The 23,720-nt window shown below is 40.6% G+C and overlaps 1 long non-coding RNA gene across 1 annotated transcript in view; it reads left to right on the forward strand.

The window, feature by feature from the left end:
* LOC146689115 (uncharacterized) overlaps nucleotides 1-23,093 on the forward strand; it is a 370,205-nt gene extending 347,112 nt beyond the window's left edge. The window contains exon 3 of the long non-coding RNA XR_014915984.1: nucleotides 22,677-23,093. This is a non-coding gene — a long non-coding RNA (uncharacterized LOC146689115). The remainder of the gene's footprint in view (nucleotides 1-22,676) is intronic.
* Nucleotides 23,094-23,720: the final 627 nt, after the last annotated feature.

Genomic DNA, 23,720 nt, shown 5'->3' on the forward strand with positions numbered 1-23,720 from the left:
CAGAAGATGACAGCCACTTTCGAGGTTGTGTGATGATTTAACCTTTTAAGTGCCACTTTCTGTGTCGGTGCATCTACCAGGCGTGTTATTCACTACCTTGTGTTGCTCACAGAGGAAACTGTGAGAAAATGTGTATACATCTGCGCAGCGCTAACATTTGCATTTCTTTTCTACAGCATGCCAGTTCTTCATGTGAATTGATGATGCGATTTATACCAGGACAACTGGTTGATGTTTTTTTCCTACTACAGGATTTCTGGGTTTATGTGTGAAGAAAACTGTGTTTACAGGTTATGAGTGGTGATGCTGTTACACTGTGTTTTTGGGAAAATGTGACGGTTACTTTGATGATATGAATAACATTCTTTCCACAGCAATGGATGGTTGATTTTATGGTCTTTTTTATGGCACCTCTGGGACCTGTTGACCTGTGTCTGACCTGCGTCTGACCACAGTCAATGTGTATTGCTAATGTTTGTTTTTCTGAGACTGCATGTAGAAGATTCAGCAGAAGCAGACAAGTGACATGAGAAAAACAGATAGGAGATGCAGTGTTTATGGAAAAGTTGAATATGGGCTCTTAGCTGGCCACTTTGAGCCCATAGTAATATATGAGTGGAGTGACTTTGCTTAAGAGCAGTCACCGATTACGTTAATGTTGCCTGAGTACATGGGATTATCCATGTCTGAGGCGCCTTATGGAAATAATTGTAGTTTACTGATTTGAGAAAACCTGCACATGACACTTGTCTTGCTGATGTTGAATGCTTATTGCTCTTATGATACAATTGTTTACAGGTATGAAGTTTGATTTCACTTCCAGATTTTGCTTTCCAGGCCATGATGGTGTGTATGCAGGCTCCTGGGAGAGCCAGGTGTTAAGCAAACTTAATATGCAAAACACACTAACATCTTTTATTGCAGGGTTACGGAGTTACTCCAGCGGAGATGCCCTGATGTTGCCTGGGACATGATCTAGCTAACCTTTTTCTTTAAGACAGGGATCCAGGTTTGATGAGTTGACGCGTGGGAGTGTCCATGCGTCAAGAGGTGGAGTCCAAGGATTAACATTAAACAATGTTTTCTATTATTGTTGCAGTGATTTGTGTGATTAACCGTTTATTTACAGGTATTAAACCTATGCAAGTGGTGCATCCATGTTCAGATGAGGCTTTGATGGCCTATAAGTGAAGTTCACTGAACTAAAGAATGTGGTTTGATGATTGTTGACATGCTCTCCAAATAGAAGTTTTTGCTCCTAGCAAGGAAATACAGGTGCAGCAGTAATCTACTGAGGAATCTTCAGAGGCCCAGTGAGAAGCGAGAACCATTCCAGGCATAGCTGACAGCCCAGGCAGTGGTTGAGGTCAAAGGTCAAGCTGGTTGGGGCCCATCATGAGATTAAACTTCGAAGCCACAGCAAGGACCATGAAACTGCGTTGGAATGAGAGCTGTGCCAAGGGGGCTTTTCCAGAGGCCAACAGAGGAGATTGTGGACAACAGACGGGCACCTGAAGGATGAGGGGAGCGTGCCAAGGTCCATCGACAACGCAGAGGGAGTCTAAGGATGGCATCATGATTTTGTGAAAGCACAGGAACCAGAAGCTATGGTGGTGATGACAGCAGTTTCCTATGAACATCACCTAATGCTGTGCCACTATACTGTGCATACGATGACACTCTGAAGGCTGCTGGGATCATAACAGCAGTAAGATAACTGAACCCAGCACCCTTTCCACAGAGGTGTTTTTCTGCAGAGCGTGGACAATTGAGGAGTCATAAATATCCCCCTCGCAGGACGAAGGCCTGAAGTGAGGTGATGGGGGTTGGTAGAGGCCATAAAACTTGAGTGCTGAGAGTTCTGCAGCTTTGGAAATAGCTGAGACCCATGTTGACAAACAACAAAACTAACTGGTATGTTTGAATGTTTACTCTACAGGACTCTGGTCCTATGGACAGTCATGGAAACAACTGGAAGAGACATTCATGACGCCCTGCAGAACTCAAACCACTCTGCAGAGAGACATGTGATTTGCACACCCGGAGGAAGCCCCACCAAGCTGAGATGTTGTTGAAAATGTTACTTTCTTATTTTAACTATTAAATTAACAATTTCTTTGTTTGCCTGTAGGATGCAGTTTGCCATTGGATGAGATCAATGAGGAATGGGATCACTGCTAATACATTTGTTAAACTGTGTACTTTTACAGTAATTTACGGTGATTTGACATATGCTGTGTATAAAAATGTTTGCATTGAAACTGTCAGACATGAGGTATTCATAACTGGGAACTTTTCTAGCATAAAGGTCAATAAAGGGGGGAATGTTAGATTTTGTATTGTTGATTGTCATTTATGCTTAGAAATATTTAACCGTATATGCTTAGAGGTGTATAATCAATTGTGTAGTGATAGGACTGTGATCTTTAGCAGGCTGTAAAGGCTTGGTGTGTATTCCACACTAGAATGCACACCCACAGTCTAGGAACATCAGAGAGGTCCTAACTTCTCATTGTTGATATATGGTATAGCAAACACACGTATATCTCTTTAAGTATAAGAGCCTTTTGTTTAGATAGATCTGCTAGACGCGTGGCACCAGCTTTGGGGAGTCTTCACAGGGTCACATCTTGACCTCACACAAATCACTCCACACACAGGCAAAGTACTCTTTGTGTGTATGTAGACGTCATATGTTAATGAACCTATGCATATTCATGTAACCTCAATAAAAGGGCAGTGTTACGGGAGAACGGACGAGAGCAACTGGGGTCAAGCGAAGGAACGGCATTTGTCCGGTTATCTCCCGTGCACGAGAAACATGAAGAACTTTGCCTACTTCGTGTCTTGCTTTGCAGTGTAATTATATTGTCTCCAACGTTCCAGCGGATGGGTTCAAGCTACAAACCTATCACAGGGAGTGCAGAATTATTAGGCAAGTTGTATTTTTGAGGAATAATTTTATTATTGAACAACAACCATGTTCTCAATGAACCCAAAAAACTCATTAATATCAAAGCTGAATGTTCTTTGAAGTAGTTTTTAGTTTTAGCTATTTTAGGGGGATATCTGTGTGTGCAGGTGACTATTACTGTGCATAATTATTAGGCAACTTAACAAAAAACAAATATATACCCATTTCAATTATTTATTTTTGCCAGTGAAACCAATATAACATCTCCACATTCACAAATATACATTTCTGACATTCAAAAACAAAACAAAAACAAATCAGCGACCAATATAGCCACCTTTCTTTGCAAGGACACTCAAAAGCCTGTCTTGATGTTTCAGCTTGTGTGTCTTGTTCAGTGGTGGTCGTCTTTCAGCCTTTCTTACCTTGGCCATGTCTCTGAGTATTGCACACCTTGTGCTTTTGGGCACTCCAGTGATGTTGCAGCTCTGAAATATGGCCAAACTGGTTGCAAGTAGCATCTCGGCAGCTGCATTCTTGACTTTTCTCAGTTCATGGGCAGTTATTTTGCGCCTTGGTTTTTCCACACGCTTCTTGCGACCCTGTTGACTATTTTGAATTAAACGCTTGATTGTTCGATGATCACACTTCAGAAGCTTTGCAATTTTGAGACTGCTGCATCCCTCTGCAAGATACCTCACTATTTTTGACTTTTCTGAGCCTGTCAAGTCCTTCTTTTGACCCATTTTGCCAAAGGAAAGGACGTTGCCTAATAATTATTCACACCTGATATAGGGTGTTGATGTCATTAGACCACACCCCTTCTCATTACAGAGATGCACATCACCTAATATGCTTAATTGGTAGTAGGCTTTCGAGCCTATACAGCTTGGAGTAAGACAACATGCATGAAGAGGATGATGTGGACAAAATACTAATTTGCCTAATAATTCTGCACTCCCTGTATTTCTGTTCAGGAATGTTGTGAATACTTTGAGATTTATTGCAATTGCAATTCCTACCTCTACATTTATTTTTTTAAATATATAATTAGCACAGCGTGGCCGTGCAATGTTTATATGTTTTTTTTAGTTTTTATTCCTATTAATTATATTTTCACTTGTTACCTCTGAATTATTGAGTCAGATCTAGATGACCTGAAATTTTCAGCACAATTATAATTCAAATACTCCTTTAATTATTGATTATTCTCATTAATTTTCGATCATTTTATATATTTTTCCATAGTATTACATTTGGATTTAACAGATCATTCTCTCACATATCAGACAAATATTTGTGAAATTATGATACATTTGTGAATGTATTTTTACAATCTAAATATGCATATGTACAAAAAAATATATTTAAAAAACAAGTAAATTGTGTTTTACTATATGTACAGTGATGTTATGTTATTTTACCTTTGACATGTAAAATCACAGTCTACTTATGTAAATTTCATGATATTCTAGAAAGACAGTACAAAACTGTAAAATATACAGTAAGATACTTTGACATTACTATTTTTTGGAACAGTGCAGACCAATCCTTCCTTATTCCTCTGATGTAAACAAATTTAACACATCATGTTATAATAATTATTTTCTTGTACTCACACTGGGCACAAGCTGCTTCCTGTCACTCATAGAGGTCGGAATCCATGACACCCGTAGTAGACCCTTCTGAACAACTCTTCTTTCAGCTTCAGGAAGTAAAGTCTGAGCGGGGCGCTGAGGGCGAGCGGCTGAGGCGAGGCAACACGTGAGAGCTCCCTGTCGGGATGGAGCCAAGGCTTCCAACGCAGCTCCTCCTTGCGATAAGCCCGTAACACTTGCTGCCGCTCTTCCTCACTGAAGTCCGGCATCTCCATGCGCTGTGCTGTGCGGCTAGACAGTGGCAAAGACACGGAAGCCGATGAACCGTGATCCATCCTTTCCGGCTGTTTTAGGTTTAGTTCTGCGTTTAATCGGCATCCTGTCAGAGAGGATATCAGTAAAAGGATGGCTGCCAGTTCGAGGCCTGGCTTGGACAGTCTCGGTGCGCTGTCAGTGCGCCCCAGGGTGGCTGTGGCTCCAATGTAGCTTGCCATCACCTGTGTGTGGATGACAGGTTGTGTAAAGCGCTTTGGGGTCCTTAGGGACTAGAAAAGTGCTATACAAAACACAGGCCATTTACCTTTCTGTTCGTGAACATTACTTACCCATTTTCTCCTTCATATCCAGGAATCCTGTGGCATGGAATTGGAGAGAGTGCAGATGGGCAGGGTGAGGCTTCGTGAAACACTGCAATGTTTGAAGTATTTGTGCATAAACTGTATCAAGGCTTTGAAACAATCTGAAACCAATGTCACAGTGACACCTGCTGCCCAATTTGTCAACTGCCAAATCCTGATAGTGTTGTTCTGGGAAACAATGACACAGGCAAGCCCTGTACAATTTTAACCTCCTACACTGTAAAAAAAAAATCCGTAAAAATACAGTACAATCTACTGTATAAACGTGAAGGGATTTTCCGTATTAGTCATTTACAGGTATTTTTCTGTAGTTCTCAACTACTGCAATGCATTGTGGGAAAAAGAACCCGAAAAGGTGGGAAAAGTAAGCGCAAGAGCAGCCATTAGGCTTCTTTCAGGCTTCATCTGGATTTTGGACTCTGAAGTTGGAGAAACTGCCTTCAAATTTCTGTTGTAAGTATCAAAACTCACGTTTTCTTTTATTAAAATAATGTTTTTCAAAAGACTCCGCGTTTTTATTTAGAAAGAATTGTTAATTTATTTGTTAACTGGTTTCGGCTGTCTCCAGACAAGTCAGGAATATTTTGCTGACTCATTTTTTAAAATAATTGTTATTTAGGTTTAACATGACTTAAGCTTTCCATTTCAGTTAATGTTAAAATAATTTTTACTGTGATACCACCAGTTTTGCCCTTCAGTGTCTGAACCAGTTTTCATAAATATTATAGTTAGCAGTCTGTGTCTCTCTGGGTATTACACAGCTGTGACTGCTAACTAGCTAATTAGCGAAAGTCAGCGATGTGGATAACTGAGAAAAGTGAGAACTTAATGGTTCTAGAAATTATTCTAGGACTCTAATAAGTACTGTATCAATACTTGTGTTTTACAGTTGGCTCTACTGTACACTTTAAAGGGTTTCAGGCAAAGTTACACTAACCCTAGTTTAAGCCTCAGACCTTCCTGGCTGATGCTAGCAAATGCTAATGTTAGCCTCTGATTTGGGCTGCTAAAGTAAATACTTTCAGCTAGCTGACCAGCATAGATTATTTCGGTGGTATTATTATTGAAAGTATAGTTTCACCTCAGCACATTTACAATTATGTCTATTTTGTAGCACATAGAAATGTTTAGTTAATATTTACAGACAGACACATTTTCCCTGTAACTGTGTTTTTACTCCAACATTTGTTGAAAATGTAATTTATGAAATGCTGAGCAGCATTTCTAGTATGTGGAATATTTTTGTCACCCCACTGTGCTAATGTGATCAAATACTAGAGCAGGGCGATATGGCCAAAAATATTTATCACGATATATATTTGAAAATTTGCGATAACGATATAACTGACGATATAATTGATGCGAGACAAAATACAACTCCACAACATTACTAGCGCAAAAAGACAACCTTCCATTTATTTTCACTTAAACAAGAAGCTGGTTTTTATGTACATTAAAGCTTTATAAAAATGTAACAGTGCAAATGCAAATTCCTTGCTGAAAGTTTAACCAAAAGGCATTTCTAGCAGAAATGGGCTGACATATCCTGAGCATAACCATGTATAATATCCACTGAATTTAAAAAGAGGTGCTTTGCAACATTAAACTGCAGTACGTATTTTTCGGACCATAAGGTGCATGGGATTATAAGGCACATTAAGCGAAACAAAGCAGTCAGATAAATCAAACTTTATTAAACTCATTCTTCTTGCGTCCTCCACTTCTGTGCCATTGATTGATTAATGTTGAATTCTCTGGCAGCTGCTCTATTCCCATGTTGTTGCAGTATATTAATGACTAACCTCGTATTGTGGATGGATTATCTCAGTTGTTCTCCTGACTGAAGTTTGGTCCGTTTACAGCATCCTGCCATGCGATTGCATTTGTCTCTAACCATGAGGAACCTTCACGTTAACTTTTATAAGTGGAAAAAGTGTTAGTGTTCGTCCTCCAGCTTCACTGTTTATGTTATGCTAAACATAGCTGTGTCGCTAGCGATCACGTAGCACATCATTGTATAACAGCTAGCCCAACTTCAGTAACCCTACAAACGTCACTGCTGTTTAGTTTCCTGTCTTAATTTATGTTGGAAATGACAGCAGAGCTGTACGTTTTAATTTTTTCAGAAATCTCTCAGTCAGAACATGCAATATCATGCTTAGGTAACTAGCGAAACTAGCGAGCTAACTTCCGCTAGCTTTCTGCTAACTTCTAACTCCGTTAAATGTAATAAATTTTGTTTTCATGGATGCCTGGAAGTTAAACTTCATAGTTACACCTGGTAAAACAGCAATGCTGATCGTTTTATTAAAGATGAAAGAATTTAGACAGTTTTTAACTCTCAGTGATGCTGCAGTGTTCGTTTGACCTGAAGCATACGGCGTTTAGGACCCAGATTACTCCCAGATTTAAGAGCATCTTAGTCCGACAAATACGACAATAACGACGGCCGCTTGCATGTTCTGCAAAAAAATGTGCTTTGTCGTGTATCTGACGGACAAACACCAAACCAGTTCCACATCACTGAAGTTGCACCATTTTTACAAACCAATTCTGGTTCATCTGTTTCACTCAACAATCGGCCATGTGCATGAAAACAAAGGCACTGCGCATGCGCGTTTTACTCCCATTCTATCGCGATATTTCATTTTCCTATCGTTGCCTAACATTATACCGGTATTACCATGAACGGTATAATATGGCCCGGCCCTATCAAATACTAATAAATATTACTAAAAAAAATTCAATAATAAATCAATAATAACTATTTCTTGATTGAACTATAATGTAAGCGCAGTGCTAGTGTGCAGGGGATTTATATGCCTTGTGGGGGATGCTGACATATTATAAACTGTTGTGTCTATATCAAGCTTTTAGCCAAATATAAGCAGAGATATTTGTATCTTTCTTAAAAATTCAGATCCTTACATATTATTTGAGAAATTGATCAACAGCTATCACTACTTGAAGCACTTTAAAAGTCCTGCAGTGGAAAAATATCCCTTATTTCACCTTTGGTCACACACTTTGATTTTCCAGTGCAGAGCAATGGCCAGGAAAAGGAAAGACTTCCCCCAGTGAAAAAAAAGATGAAGATACAAGCTGGTTATGATCCAGAGCAGCTGGTCTCAGGAAATGAAGAAAAACCCTGATCACCTTCTCTACAGAAACAAGGTGAGTTTAATGTTGTGGTTGATTTAGTTTTTCAAGGTATGTATGTTACTTTAATTATAAACTGTTTTTGTTGCAACAGAATGCTGTTATGTGTATGCAACTCTACGTGAATTATAATCCTTTGTAGGGCGGTGGGATATGACCAAAATCTCACATCCCAATGTAAGACATCTCTCCTGATAACGATATATGTAGCACCCAACTCAAGTAGCTCTGGATTAACCCTCAGTTAAGATGGTGATAGTACTCTGAGCGGGGCCCTGGGTACGTTGCTTCTTTTATTGGTAAACAGGAGAAACAATAGCGCAGTTTTAACCTTTGTACTTAGAAATCTTAATGTTAGCGGTGCCTCCACTTAGTGAAAATAATGAGTTCTGTTTAATCTTTATCTAACATGTTAAACCTCTCTTTTACCTTTTTAGTAACCCTTATCACTCATAAACTCTGTAAATCATAAATATGACACAACACAAAACTTTAAATTCAAAATGTAAGATTTAGTCAAAACAAAGTATGATTTAAATTAAAAAAAAGACAATATTCCAAGTTCCAAAGTGTTTCCTTACAATTCAATTGGATGGTTTTTTTCCTCTTCACAATTCACAGTCAATGTTTAGAAACAACATATTTATCCAAGATATTCCCCTTTAAGTTCAGTTCAAATTTGTAACCTTTTAGAGCTCTTTACTGAAACCGTTGCAGGCCTGATCGTTGCTCGGGCTCGTTGGGCCAGAAAAACACACAAATGGCGGCTTTGCTTGATAAACAAGCAGAAAACAAAACGCACGTGCTCATGGCTACTCACAAATCCTTCGGGCTAAGTGCGAGGACAAGCTGAGGGGCAGGCTCGGTTGGTGACCATGCGGCCTCCACTCGGCAACGTGGTCGGAATTAGCGGCATACATGGGCTGCTGAGCACACTGGGACAAACCCACGGAAATCCTATCCACAGCAGAAGGGTCCAGAGAATTGCTCTCGGTCCATCATCACAGGGTAAAACAGTCCATAACAGGAACGTAGCCTCTGCATCCACGGCTATTGTTTTGACTATTCTCCCGTTAGCTCTGGTACACAACGTCCTCCGGTAACGTGCTGCTGCCGACTCTCACTAGCTTAGTTTTTGTTTTCTTTCGCCTCACTTAGATCCCGCCTTCCTTACGTCTGATCGGACAATAGGTTTACATCAACCAATGGGATAAAAGCAAATACAAGATTGACAACCCAAAATGAGCGTGTAAAACAACTTGAAGCAAATACAAAGTTTTCCTTGTTTCACATTAGATAACAAACCTTTGGGTTTCTTGTAACTTTTAACTCCATGAACACTTAAATTATGATTGACTTCTATTTATTGTGATTTTAAACACATTTTTAATGCATTTGAACTCTTTTTTGTTTTTTTAAACACATATATGAAATATTTACAATAAAGTTTTTACATGACAATATTTATATCCTTTTAACCTGTAGGGTCTAAAATAGATATTTGAGACCAGGCTGCACCCTCCCCGTCTAAAGTATTTAGATGTCCTCATCTAACGCAGGATTTTAGACTTGGGCTCAGAGTAATGCCTTGGGTGTTTAGAGCGTTTTATACACTCAACAAAAATATAAACGCAACACCTTTGTCACTGCTCCCATTCCCCATGGGATGGACGTAGAGACCTAAAATTCATTCCAGATACACAATATAACCATCCCTCCCAAACAGTGGTCACAAATCAGTCCAAATGTGTGGTAGTAGGCACATCTGCTATATTGAGATAATCCATCCCACCTCACAGGTGTGCCACATCAGGATGCTGATCTGACATCATGAGTAGTGCACAGGTGTACCTCAGACTGCCCACAACAAAAGGCCACCCTGGAATGTGCAGTTTTGTCTCACAGCAAAATGCCACAGATGCCACAAGCAATGAGGGAGCGTGCAATTGGCATGCTGACAGCAGGAATGTCAACCAGATCTGTCGCCCGTGCATTGAATGTTCATTTCTCAACCATAAGCCGTCTCCACAGGCGTTTCAGAGAATATGGCAGCACATCCAACCGGCCTCACAACCGCAGACCTCGTGTAACCACACCAGCCCAGGACCTCCACATCCAGCAGGTTCACCTCCAAGATCGTCTGAGACCAGCCACCCAGACAGCTGCTGGAACAATTGGTTTGCACAACCAAACAATTTCTGCACAAACTGTCAGAAACCGTCTCAGGGACGCTCAACTGCATGCCCGTCGTCCTCATCGGGGTCTTGACCTGACTCCAGCTCGTCGCCATAACAGACTTGTGTGGGCAAATGCTCACATTCGATGGCGTCTGGCACGTTGGAGAGGTGTGCGCTTCACGGATGAATCATGGTTCACATTGTTCAGGGCAGATGGCAGCTGAGAATGTCCCAGTTCTTGCATGGCCAGCATACTCACCGGACATGTCACCCATTGAGCATGTTCGGGATGTGCTTGACCGGCATATACGACAGCGTGTACCAGTTCCCACGAATATCCAACAACCTCGCACAGCCATTGAAGTGGAGTGGACCAACATTCCACACGCCACAATTGACAATCTGATAGACTCCATGCGACGATGTGTTGCACTGCATGAGGCAAATGGTGGTCACACCAGATACTGACCGGTTCTGGGTCCCCAGACCCCCAATAGCGCAAAAAACTGCACATTCCAGGGTGGCCTTTTGTTGTGGGCAGTCTGAGGTACACCTGTGCACTACTCATGATGTCAGATCAGCATCCTGATGTGGCACACCTGTGAGGTGGGATGGATTATCTCAATATAGCAGATGTGCCCACTACCACACATTTGGACTGATTTGTGACCTCTGTTCGGGAGGGATGGTTATATTGTGTATCTGGAATGAATTTTAGGTCTCTACGTCCATCCCATGGGGAATGGGAGCAGTAACAAAGGTGTTGCGTTTATATTTTTGTTGAGTGTATGATGGTTTTTATCTCTGGTGCTACTGAGGTTCAACTGTATAACCATGCCTTGGTGTACAATAGTCACAGGTTCCTCAGACTGCGTTCCAGGTTTGTCATAGGTCAAACGGATTACTGGTTTCACCTCTCGCATTGACTTTCGGGTTTTAGGTCTTGCGGGAGTCCTCAACTCCACTTCGGTGTCTGCAGCCGTATCACTGGTATCTCCTTCCACATTTGATGGCTGGCATTCCTCTTCATGAGAACTTTCAGAAGGTCCTTCCTCTAATTCCGGTTCACCCTCAGATGAGGGGGAATTATCAGAGGCAACAGATTCTGTGTTAGGTCTGTCTGACCTGAATTCATGTCTCTGAATATGGTCACTGGTAATGGTGGGGTACTTGTAGACATACTCATTCTCAGATTCGGAGTCTGGCAAGACATCAGATAACCGATCTTCTTGGTCTCGTATCTGACGTCTGTTGGCATGACGTCTTCTAGTAACTAGTGTTCTTACTCTTTCAGGTGAAACGGAGTTATCTGCGATTCTGACAAGATAACCGATTGGTAGCAGATGGTCTCTGTGTAGAGTTTTGACACCTCCAGATCCTTGTTCCGGTTTTACCTTGTACACAGGTAGGTTTGGCAGCTGTGTGATGACAATGTAAGGTATTGACTTCCATCGGTCTTGCAGTTTGTGTTTACCAGTAAGGCCAACGTTTCTTATCAGGACTCTGTCTCCCTCTTGTAAAGGTTGGTCTCTTACTCTTTGGTCATAACGTGACTTGTTCCTCAAATGGTTCTTTGTTGCATTCTCGGTAGCTAGATGGTATGCTTGTTTGAGTTCTTTCCTCATTTTGTCGACGTACTGCAGGTGAGTCATCTCCGCGTCATCTTCAAGAACAGCACCAAAGATAATGTCAATGGGTAATCTGGCATTACGTCCAAACATTAGATAGTATGGAGAATATCCAGTAGACTCATTTTTTGAGCAGTTATAGGCATGTACTAACTGGCTGATGTGCTGACTCCAGTTTTGTTTCTGTACATTTTCAAGAGTTCCAAGCATTGATAGCAAGGTTCTGATAAAACGTTCTGGCTGAGCATCTCCTTGCGGATGATATGGTGAGGTACGTGATTTTCGGATACCTAGCATAGACAAGAGCTCTTTGATAAGGCGACTTTCAAAGTCTCGACCTTGATCTGAGTGTATCCGGGCAGGTAATCCGTAATGCACAAAGTACTTCTCCCATAATACTTTTGCAACTGTGATTGACTTTTGGTCTTTTGTAGGGAATGCCTGGGCGTACCTTGTGTAATGATCAGTCACTACTAATACATTAGCAACGCCTTTGTTATCTGGTTCAATCTGAAGAAAGTCAATACAGACTAGATCTAAAGGACCTTTGCTAGTGATTTGACTGAGTGGAGACGACCGTTGTGGGAGAGTTTTGCAAAAGACACAACGTCCACACGTTTTGATGTACTGGTCCACATCAGCATTCATGCGTGGCCAATAGAAACGGTCTTTGGTGAGTTCTGTTGTCTTCTCGACTCCTAGATGTCCACATTCATCATGTAGTGATCTCATTACACTTGTTCTGTATCGATCTGGTAAAACCAGTTGTTTGTGAACTGTGCCATTGGCCAGTTTTCTCTGTCGATATAGTATTTTGTCTCTCAGTTCAAGTTTCCTGCTCTCACGACTTAACAAAGACATGTCAGGTGGTGAATTTTTGGATGTGATAAGTTGCTTTCCAGTTTGGATGGCTTGTTTGACTGGTCCAATGACTGGGTCCAGGGCCCTATTTCAGGAAGCCGGTGTAGTGCAAACTCTGAGTAAGTATACCCTGAGTTAACGAAAACTCTGGGTTTTCGGTTTAAAGCGAGTTCAGATTAATTCTGAGTGAGTTACTATGACGACACACTCCGTGAAGCTAACCTGCCCCCTAGCAGGTTTACTTCAACTAACCCTGACCTTCTCCGCCTCTTTGTCGGAAACCTGACTGTAGGAAGTGTCAGACATGGCGTGCTCCTTCCTTGAAGAGCCAGTAGATGTTGAAGCACAAATTCTCCGCAGAGCTCTCCGCCGGGAGAGAGTGATTAGAGCGCGTTCGGACATTTTATCATTTCCTGATGATTTTCTGTGTGAACGTTACCGTTTTTCAGCACAATCTATAATTTATTTGAATAACATCCTCAGGCCTAATATTGCTCATGTGACACATCGCGGACATTCTCTCAGTTCTGTACATATTATTTGTATTGCACTTCGGTTTTTTGCAAACGGGAGCTTTCTGTATAATATTGGTGACGCTGAGCACGTTTCCAAGGCTACCGTCTGTCGGGCAGTCAGGAATGTTACAGTTGCACTGAAACGTCTCCTGTACTCGTTTGTGGTGTTCCCCGGTCATAGACCCATAAGATTTATCAAAGAGGGATTCCACAAAATTGCAGGTATCAGGATGAACAAAACTTAATACATGATGTGGTGATACTTGAACTACTACTTAAATTTTACATTTATTCTCACGGTTCCCAGGCGTAATTGGCTGTACAGATGGCACTCACATTCCAATCATTGCTCCTTCAGTAAATGAAGGAGACTATGTGAACAGGAAGTCTTTCCACAGCATTAATGTACAGGTACATAGCTCCCTGTAGCATTTCAAACTAACAAATTATTTCATTATAGTAATGGATGCTAATTTGTGGTCTCTGCACTGTGAAGATCATATGTGATGCTGCCAACATTATCACAAATGTGGAAGCCAACTGCTCAGCGTCTGTGAGTGGTGGTGGTGGAGGACCCCCACCTGTTTTTCGGGCCTCCGCTTTTTTTTCTGTTGGCTATAACGGGTTACATTTGAGCATACAGAGTAAGCAAATATGTACTTGTAATGTGCTCAGATAATTTCAATAAGTGCTTACAGAGGGGAAATTAATGTAGCCTCTAACTGCAATTGATTTACATCGGACAAACAGACCAAGCACTATGGCTCATAATACAATTACACCTTACCTGTTTGGACTATATTTTTATATTTCATTTTTACTTGCTGCCAGGAACGTTTGGGGCCTGTTGGGTTGCACCTGCGCTCACATCACGTCACAAAATAAAATGTATAAAATACAAAATAAAATAAAATATAATAAAATAACGTGTTATATGGGTGGAAATCCCTAGATCAATGTTTAAATTAACACTCACGCATTGACTCTGTCGGCTATGTTTTGCCATGCATGCTCCCTTTCTTTTGCAGCTGAGGCTGTGTTACTTTTTTTCGGCAAAATTTGCATGTTATCGGCATATACTGCCGATAATTTCGGCCTCAAGCGCTGTAAAATACATTGACCGCGCCTTCTTTCCCTCCGTCTCCATGGTGACTCGCTTAATCTGTGCTCCACTAATCAGGGCTTTATGTATCCTCGTGCGCGCGCTTAATTTGGGGTTACAGCAACTCCGCGTTGACTGAACTAATTGTTATCAGCCTTTCTGAAACCGAATATTCCGAGTTGGACAGTTCGGGGTTACTCAACCCTGCGTATCGTTTTTCACTCTGAGTTTTCTAAACCGGCTTCCTGAAATAGGGCCCAGATCTTGAGCAACTTGTAAGTCTGTAGGAGTCAATTGATCTTCCAAAGTTGCTTTTAGACTTACTGGAAGGACATAAGCTTCTGGAATCACGGATGTAGGAACTCCCAGTTGGTCTACTAGCCTGACAGGGGACTTAGTAGCTTCATAGATAGATTCCTTTTTACAGATGGCTTTTATTGCAGACTGTGGAACATCTGTCCATTCAGTGTCATTGGTGTGTTGTCGGGACAATAGATATGCGTCTATGTTGTGACCACCAGGGCGATATTGGATGTTGAAATCGTACGTGGCTAAAGCTGCAAGCCAACGATGTCCAACAGCATTTAGCTTTGCAGTGGTCAACACGTAGGTTAGGGGATTGTTGTCGGTTCTAACCGTGAACTTGGCTCCATAAAGATAGTCATGAAATTTATCCACGACCGCCCACTTTAGTGCTAAGAACTCCAGTTGATGGACCGGATAGTTTCGTTCTGAGTCACTGATCTTTCGGCTAGCAAAAGCAACAGGCTTAAGGCCCTCAGGGTACTCTTGATTGAGCACGGCACCTAACCCGTTCAGGCTAGCATCCACATGTAGGACATAAGATTTTGTGGAGTCTGCAAATGCCAAAACAGGGGCATTGGTCAGACATTCAATGATTTTTCTGAATGCGGCTTGACAGGAGTGGTCCCATCGCTCTTTGAATGGCTCAGAAGGTTTGAGGTACGTTTTGGTTGAGTATTTGGTTTGAGCTCACTTGTTTTTCTGAGTAGGTGGATAACCTTTGGTAAGCTCAGTTAATGGGCAGACTATGCTTGAATAATTTGCAATAAATCTGCGATAATACCCACAGAAACCAAGGAATAAGCGAAGGGTTTTCAGATCTGTTGGCTCTGGCCAGTTCCTGACAACCTTTACTTTTTCTGGATCGGTGGCTATACCATCTTTTGAGACAATATGACCAACATATTTGACTTGGGACTGACAGAACTGACTTTTCCAAGCGACAATTTCAGACCAAACTCCTCAAGGCGATCTAAGACTAAGACTAAGAGGAGATGTTGCTCATGCTCTTCGAGTGTTCTACCAAAGACGATTATGTCGTCAAGGTACACTAGGACTTGGAGAAGGTACATATCACCCACTGCCTTCTCCATGAGCCGCTGAAAAGTGGCTGGGGCTCCTGTGATGCCTTGTGGCATTTGTTCAAATTGATAGAACCCCAGGGGGCAGATGACAATATTTATATCCTTTTAACCTGTAGGGTCTAAAATAGATATTTGAGACCAGGCTACATATATATCACAAAATAGTGCATTTTCTGTAAATTCTGTGATTCTCGGGCAACTTGACTTATGTGAAGTGTTTTCAGTTGGGCGTCGTGTACCTGGAGTCGAGTGTTTTGACCGATGCGTGAAACTATACATTTTTAGACATGAGTTTAAATGGCCGCCATTTTCTTTCTGAGTATTTATTACGCGGCGTGCTGCGAGGAAAAGCCTGTTCTAACGTTTGAGTCTAAGGATTATTTTGAGCACCTGACGGCTCTTTTTTGCTTTTCATTCGTAAACTCTCTCGAAATTCTTTCATGTGATTCTTGTGTAGGTGGTTAGAGAGGTTTGTCATGTTTGAGTGGTGGTGGGGACCAGTTTGTGGCATAATTTGCATAGTACAGTTTTCTGGGGCGTGTCAGCCTTTTCATAACCAAACCATGTCCATGCTACAGAGCTAGCCCCTCGTTTAACAATAAGGTCCTCGATTTCCTTTGACTGGTCCTTCAGTTTGGAGCTAGCTGGTTCTGCCTCATCCTTGCTGGCCAAGCTGGTATTCTCTGTGCCTTCATCTGCGTGGTGACTGTAAGCGCCATTTATAGTTACTTGATGTTTTTATTTGAGGTCATTTGTTTGATGCATATTCTGAAATTTTATGTTTGAGAATAATGTATATCATTTCAGTTTATTTTGAAAAGTCTCAACAGAAACTTGAGCTTTATTGTGAAAGGTTTATGTGGAAAATAAACAAGCGGACGGCGGAGCCACGCAATGATTTTACCGTCATTGTTGGTAACGAAAGTACGCGTAAAAACAGTCACTTGTCCGTCCATAGTGTGGTTATTGTAAGTATAAGAGAAGGAGAGAACTTTAAGAAATAATATAGCCACTACAGTGACCATCAAAACCATGAAAAAAATATTGCCGTAAAGTTTATTTTGCAACACCACAAAACAAACAATAGTGTATAATATGAAACGATAGACATTTTTATATCGTCATCTGATATATATTGTCATATCGCACAGCCCTAATCCTTTTTTTGTTAATGTTGTTTATGTTCTAGGTAAAAAAAATTATAAAAATACAAAATTTTTAAATATGTCCTGTTGTTTCTCTTTTTTTCCTCAGAATAAATTGCGACTAGTCTCAATGGCTGACATGGAGGAGCAACACAGCGACACGTTAACCCCCACTGCTGCAGTTCCTGTATGAACTGAGCAACTCTGAAAATCCAAGGAAAAGCTGAGTGTAGTTTATTTAAAGCTCAGTTGGACCTTGATGTACTAACATGCAGGTTGCATTCAGGACTTTGTCACACTGGTATATGAACAGTGGTAACAAGACTTTGTAGTAATTTGTCTTACTATTGTCTTATTTGTTGTGATTTAGGGTGAGTGCGCACAAGCAGAGGTTTTTGTTTGTAACCGTAACCTCGTTTTCAGAGTCTTGTCTAACATTTAATGGTCATGAAATGTGTCAGACTTTTTCCTCTACTTTAACAGCTAAGAGCATTTGAACACCGTGGAGAAAAAGGTGTGCATTAAGTAGGGCTGCACGATTAATCGTTAGAAAATCGCGATCTCAATTCAGACTTACGTGCAATCTCATTTCCAAATGACAAGGATTTTAAAAAAAAAAGAAAAAGAAAAAAAAAGCGGACGACGATTGTACCGCATTTTGATCCGGGACGTAATCTGCATGAAAACAAGTGCTCACTCTTCCTGCTCAACAAATGACAAGGGCAGAGCCTTATACCACGTGATACAGGAGCTGTGCCGTGTGATGCTAAAATTAGCAGGGGAAAAACAACGGAGAGCACGTCAGGGATGACAAGAAAGTGACAGGAGAAAATCCGTCCCGGTCAACCACCCAAACATCAATAACGGGAACCTTATACAGTGCTTCCCTATACCCGTCGAACTTCTGCAGGCACAAAGAAATTACGGAGGCTATCACTTATCACCTGACCAAAGATATGGCTCCCATCAACACTGTGCAAAACGAGGGATTTAGGAAAATGATCAACACCCTAGACAAACGCTACACAGTGCTGTCCCGCAACTATTTTTCTATTGTTGCACTACCTGCTCTATACACGCAGTGTCGAGCAACGGTGGAGACGGAATTTCAAGCAGTACAACATTTTGCGGCAACCACAAAACGTGAGACATTTGTTGTTTTTATGTTTATTTATTGTTTTTATGTTCAGTCTCAACTGTTACGAAGTTGATGTGCAGTTAATAAGTGCAATAAATATTTATACTGGAAAAGAAAATCGTGAGAGAATCGTGGTCTCAATTCTAAGCCAAAAAATCGTGATTCTCATTTTATGCAAAATCGTGCAGCCCTAGCATTAAGGATTTTGAACTATGATGTTTAAGTGTTGTCACTGCTGAGGATTCGTGGACACAGATCCTTATTCACTACGCTGCTGTTTACAGTTTAACTTTTCATCAGAACAATCACTTCTAATTGTACTTTGCTCCTCACTGACAAAACAAGTCCAGTAAATACACTTTTATCTTTAAGTTTGGGACAGTAATCTGTCTTAATTTATTTTGTGTTGTAGTTATCATATGGGGAAAAGTCCTGAGGTTATCCATCCGTCCTGTTCGAATAAACCCAAAGTTCAGGCACATCTTCTTTGGATCTGTTCAGTTTTATTCATGTGGCACCACTTAAACAGTCAACAAATTTTGACTCAAGTATGTTATAGTATGTAAGGTAAAGACCCCAAAGAGTTAATTTCAGACAAATGTTCAGACAAATGTGAATTACATTCACTTCATTAATGAAGTGAATGCAATTCAGTAATCAAAGGTGTTTGGCTATAACTGACTACATGTGTATACTGTATCATAAGTTGACAGACATGGATGTAAACCACACCTTAACCATTTGGCTGAGGCAAAACTACCACAAGGCAGGGATTCTAACTAGAAGGTCCTCTGGATATTATTAAATGTGAACATATCGTTAAATATGACATTTTCTGTTTGTCAGGTGTCCTGTTTGAAGAAAACACTTGGTAGCCACTTGAATGAATGTAAATAAACACATTTACATGAGGGCAACCTCATTTCAAGGAAATAAAAAATTTGAAAGCTTGTGAATTATTTTGTTCATGTATCAGCTATTTAGTCGTTTTATGACAAGCTGGATGCTGTCATTATATTTTAGTATAGTGTTTGAGTTGAGGAGAATAAAAGAATATTTAACATTAATTGTACCAATGTTGTTGTGTACGAAGCACAAATTAATTTAAGTTTTAGTTTAGGAATTTTTGAGTACATGGTGTACTAGGTTGTAATTGCATAGAAATGTACGTTTAAGGATATAAAGAACTATTTAATGAGTTACAGTGAAAAGAAGTGCTTGGAAATAGTAATATAAACAGAAATTTCAATTTTTCTATTAACGGAAAATATCAGTTAATGATACAGAAAATATACTGTGAATAACCGGAATTTTCCGTTTTATAACTGAAGGAAATGTCCGTAAATAGTACAGAGAGTATACTGTAAATCTACAGAATTTTCCGTTTTATAGCTGAAGGAAATGTCCGTAAATAGTACAGAGAGTATACTGTAAATCTACAGAATTTTCCGTTTTATCATTTACAGAAAAGTCCGTCAAACATCCATAAAAAAACAGAAAATGTACTGGCAGAAAATTATCAGGACATTTTCCTTTTTTATACGGAATTTTTTTTTACAGTGTAGGACCTGGCGTCCACATATGTGGACATCACATTTTGGGTTATTTAGACCAAAATACTCAATTTTGCTCTACAAGGGCCTGATATCCAGTTACGAGGACATTATACTGCTACTGTCCTATCGAAATTTTAAATGAATATCCTCATATGTGGCTCTCATTTTTCTTAGAAACAAAAATTAGGTAATAAAAAATCTGGTAATTCTTTGTTTTTACATTCATCAATGTAAAACAATGTAAAATCGTCCCAATTAGCCCAAATATCAAAGAGAAATTAAAAATGCATGCCATGAAAGAGTTCGGGTCTTAGGAGGTTAAACTACTTATTATACCAGACTCTAAATATTGATGGTCATCGCATGTTTTGGAAAAATCCCTGCACAAACAAGACAAGAAAAATATTGAGCCTGTTAAAGTGTGTGAAGCACACCAAAACCATTTTCAGTCATGGTCACATGATCTGGGTGTTTTGAACCATGCGTTGGAGCATAGTTTCAAAACATCTGTGCTTGAGAAGCTCAACACATGCTGTGCCCAAATTCGGGGGAACAATGCACCGAAGGATTCTACCTACCTACATCGCGTAGGTAGTATCCTTTGACAGACGGGTAGGCAGGAAGTGAGCAGCTGTGGACAGCCCCCTTTTTTCCATAGAAACTTTACTGAAAAAACAATGAGTATACAACATATAAAAAGCTATGGACAACCTGCCTTTGTTCAAGTCCGCCCTTACTTTTGTGTTTTCCGGTCGCTAGCACCACAGTGCGAGAACTTTTAAATGGACACAGAAATGTTGCTCCGTTTTTATATACATTTTTAATTCTGGAGGAGCTAAAAAAACCTTTCTCATTGCCATCTCTTTGAAACCTTTAGAATCTAATTTTTTGGTTTCTTTTTTTTCATAGCACTTTATCAAACTGCCGTCTGCTGTATAGGAGTTTCTTTTACTTATGCATTAATCACATTATTTTATTGTATAATGCCTTGGTGCCACTGGATTTAAACATGTTCCACACCCATACTGTAAGACAAATGGTGGGGGTCTAGTAAGGAAGTTGGGTGGAAGCAGACAACTCCACAGGAAAAGTGGGTGACTTTTCCCTGTAGGCCCATCTTCTCCAGAATTGTCTTGATCACACACACAACAAATAAGAGAAGAGAGGAAACCATGGCAACTATGTTAATCCTTAAATCTAAAAGGTTTTACAGCAGAACACTAGAGGAATACCGTCAGGACACCACAGGTTCTGTACAGCAGCGGTCCGTTAGTCATTTGGTACCGCCGCGAGAGTTGAGGCTCAGGTGTGAAGTTTATGGGTTTCAGGGTTTTTATTGTTAACTCGGTTTCCCTGGGTCTTTTCCCGTGTGATAGTTGTGTGTCTTATTTTGAAAGAAATATTTCCGTGATACAATAGCGACCAGAGAGCGTTAAGGGGCAGAGAGGAGGATGTTACTCTCAATTTTGGCGAATTTCAGGAGGATGCTGCTAACAAAGCTACATAATTACACAGTGAATTCATGTTTTTTATTATAGTTACAAAATACCACAGTTTTTGTCTTGGTCATATCATTTCATTTTGTTTTTTTCTGCGACACCTTAAAGGCCGGTCCTTGTCTGACATAAACCAGTCTGCGGCGCAAAAAACGTTGGGGACCGCAGCTGTACAACATTAGGGTTAAATGTGTAAATTGATTTATTCTTGTACCTCCATGTCACAGTGGTGAATTCTTCACCGCAGTAAAGTAGTGATCCTTTTCTCCTCGTTTTAATCAATTGAGCCATTTGGTCTTTGTTCCCTACAACATATCACCAAAGCATGAATTTGTAAAAATCTAAAGTGGCTGTATGTAAGCAGCAATACATGAAAAACCGCAGAACCCACCACACAAGCTCGTTTACGGTTATTTAAATTAGAAAAAATCATGTCTATGCAGATGCTCATAGCTTAACAACACAACCGCTATAAAAATTTAACTTTTGTACCACCAGATTTTCACAGTGTTTTCCTCTCCTGCTTCGATCAACATTGTTATCAGAAAAAATGGCCCGCAATGAATCCTGGGATTAAGTAGGACAAGAAGGATACACTGGACCCACCCTTAAAATTCGGGGAAAAGTAGGACACATTTGTCGCCACATTTGGAGTACTCTTTGAGTACAGTCTTCGTGGCTTTGCTGTGACATCATTGCCTCCAAGTATGGCATTTGGAGCATCCTTCCCCTGAATTTGGACAAAGCCATCCTTCAAATTCGGGTAAAAGTAAGATGCATTTGTCGCCACATTTAAAGGACTCTTTGAATTAGGACAGAATTCCCCTGAATTTGGACACAGCTACAGTGTTAAAATGGCTGTTTCAAGCTTCCCATCCCTATAGTTCTGGGGAAACTGTGGAGGGAGTGTTTTTAGCATTGCACCAGGAGCTGGGGATTTTACTGCTGTGGATGTTACTTTTTTGTAACACTGGTTTTTGCCGGTCACTCAGGCACAGCTGGGGGCCGGCGGAGCTCATGGGCGCGTCACCGCAACTCCCCCTGGCTTCTGCTCCGCGGCTGCTGAGTGAACCCTCATCTGGGACTCTCCTCAGCTCTTACTGGAACAGTGGCGCGGCTGCCCCTCTGTTGGTCTTCCATGGTCTCTTGTGTTCTGGGGGCCTCTGGATGTCTGGAGTTTTGATCTCCTCCATACCCGCTTCACACCCCGGAGGACGGGGCTGTGGCCCCCCCACACTCCCTAGCAGATCGTTACATGGAGAAACCTTTGGAATACAAGCGCGCTGATCCACACAGGTATGCACACGGGTGTTCACTGCTCGTAGACCCAAATTACACCTTTCTTGGCTGCTACTTCGAAGCACATCTGTCCTGCGTGCTGCACAACAACATTGAATATTTAGTATTTACTGCTGTTTACACTTAGCTAGATTAATGCGATGGTGTTGTGTTTAGTATGTTGCTTTGTTTTTTTTTGCTTGTTTTCTATTCTTCTCTCAACAGGTGATCCAGGAGATTTTTATTTTTTTTCTCTCCCCCTTGCTCACTGTCCCTCTCCCCTTCTGTTTTTCCTTTCCTTCCTCTTTCTTTCTCCCTTTCCTATCCCTCACTCATGTCTGTCCCGTCTGTAACATCTGAAAATAAAATATAATAAATAATAAAAACAAAGATCGACCAAATGGACCAATACGGCAGTGCCACGATGATCCATTTGGCAAAGTAAATCCATTGGGTATCCTTGTTGGTCTTCAGACAACAATTCTGATGGCTAAAGAACCAAATGGGACAGGCAAAAAAAAAACAAAAACACTGGTTTTTGCAACAAAACAGTGTTTCTGCTAAGAAAGTCCTGCAATCGAGTCCTGCTTTCCTGCCCAGTGACGAAACCTGACACAGTTTTAATGGGAAATTGTGACTTTCCCCTACCATCAGGCAGTGTTGTTTTTAGTTAAACCTTAAGCTGACCTTTTCATCTTCTGCATCCATTTTTGTTTCATTTGCTATCAACTGCTACATGGCTGAAGTGTCTTCAAATAAACCATCCTTCAGCTGTTACAGGACAACTATTGAATTTTTTAGTAAAAGAGGTTAGAAATGGATTATGCAAGACATCTGGTCAAGAAAAGGCTATTTATGTTATGCATATTTTAATGACCGCAACTTTAAGTCACCATGTAGCCTTTCAACAAAGATAATCTGATAATATTTCTAGCATTTTAAGGCAATAATAATGGTAAGACTTATTGGAACAATCTTGTTGGGACCTCATTTTTGACATATCATTGACATGTTGATCATTAGGGTGTATAGTAGTAGTACACCACAAATGAGCAATGTGTCAGTGAGATTTTTGTTATGCTTAAACTCGTTACATGTTTAATATTATTGTTGCTGCTTTATTATAT

Source organism: Copadichromis virginalis, linkage group LG17 (assembly GCF_057382275.1).
Source record: "Copadichromis virginalis isolate Kocher_CV1m ecotype Utaka linkage group LG17, C_Virginalis_male_GT1.1, whole genome shotgun sequence".
Lineage (NCBI taxonomy): Eukaryota > Metazoa > Chordata > Actinopteri > Cichliformes > Cichlidae > Copadichromis > Copadichromis virginalis.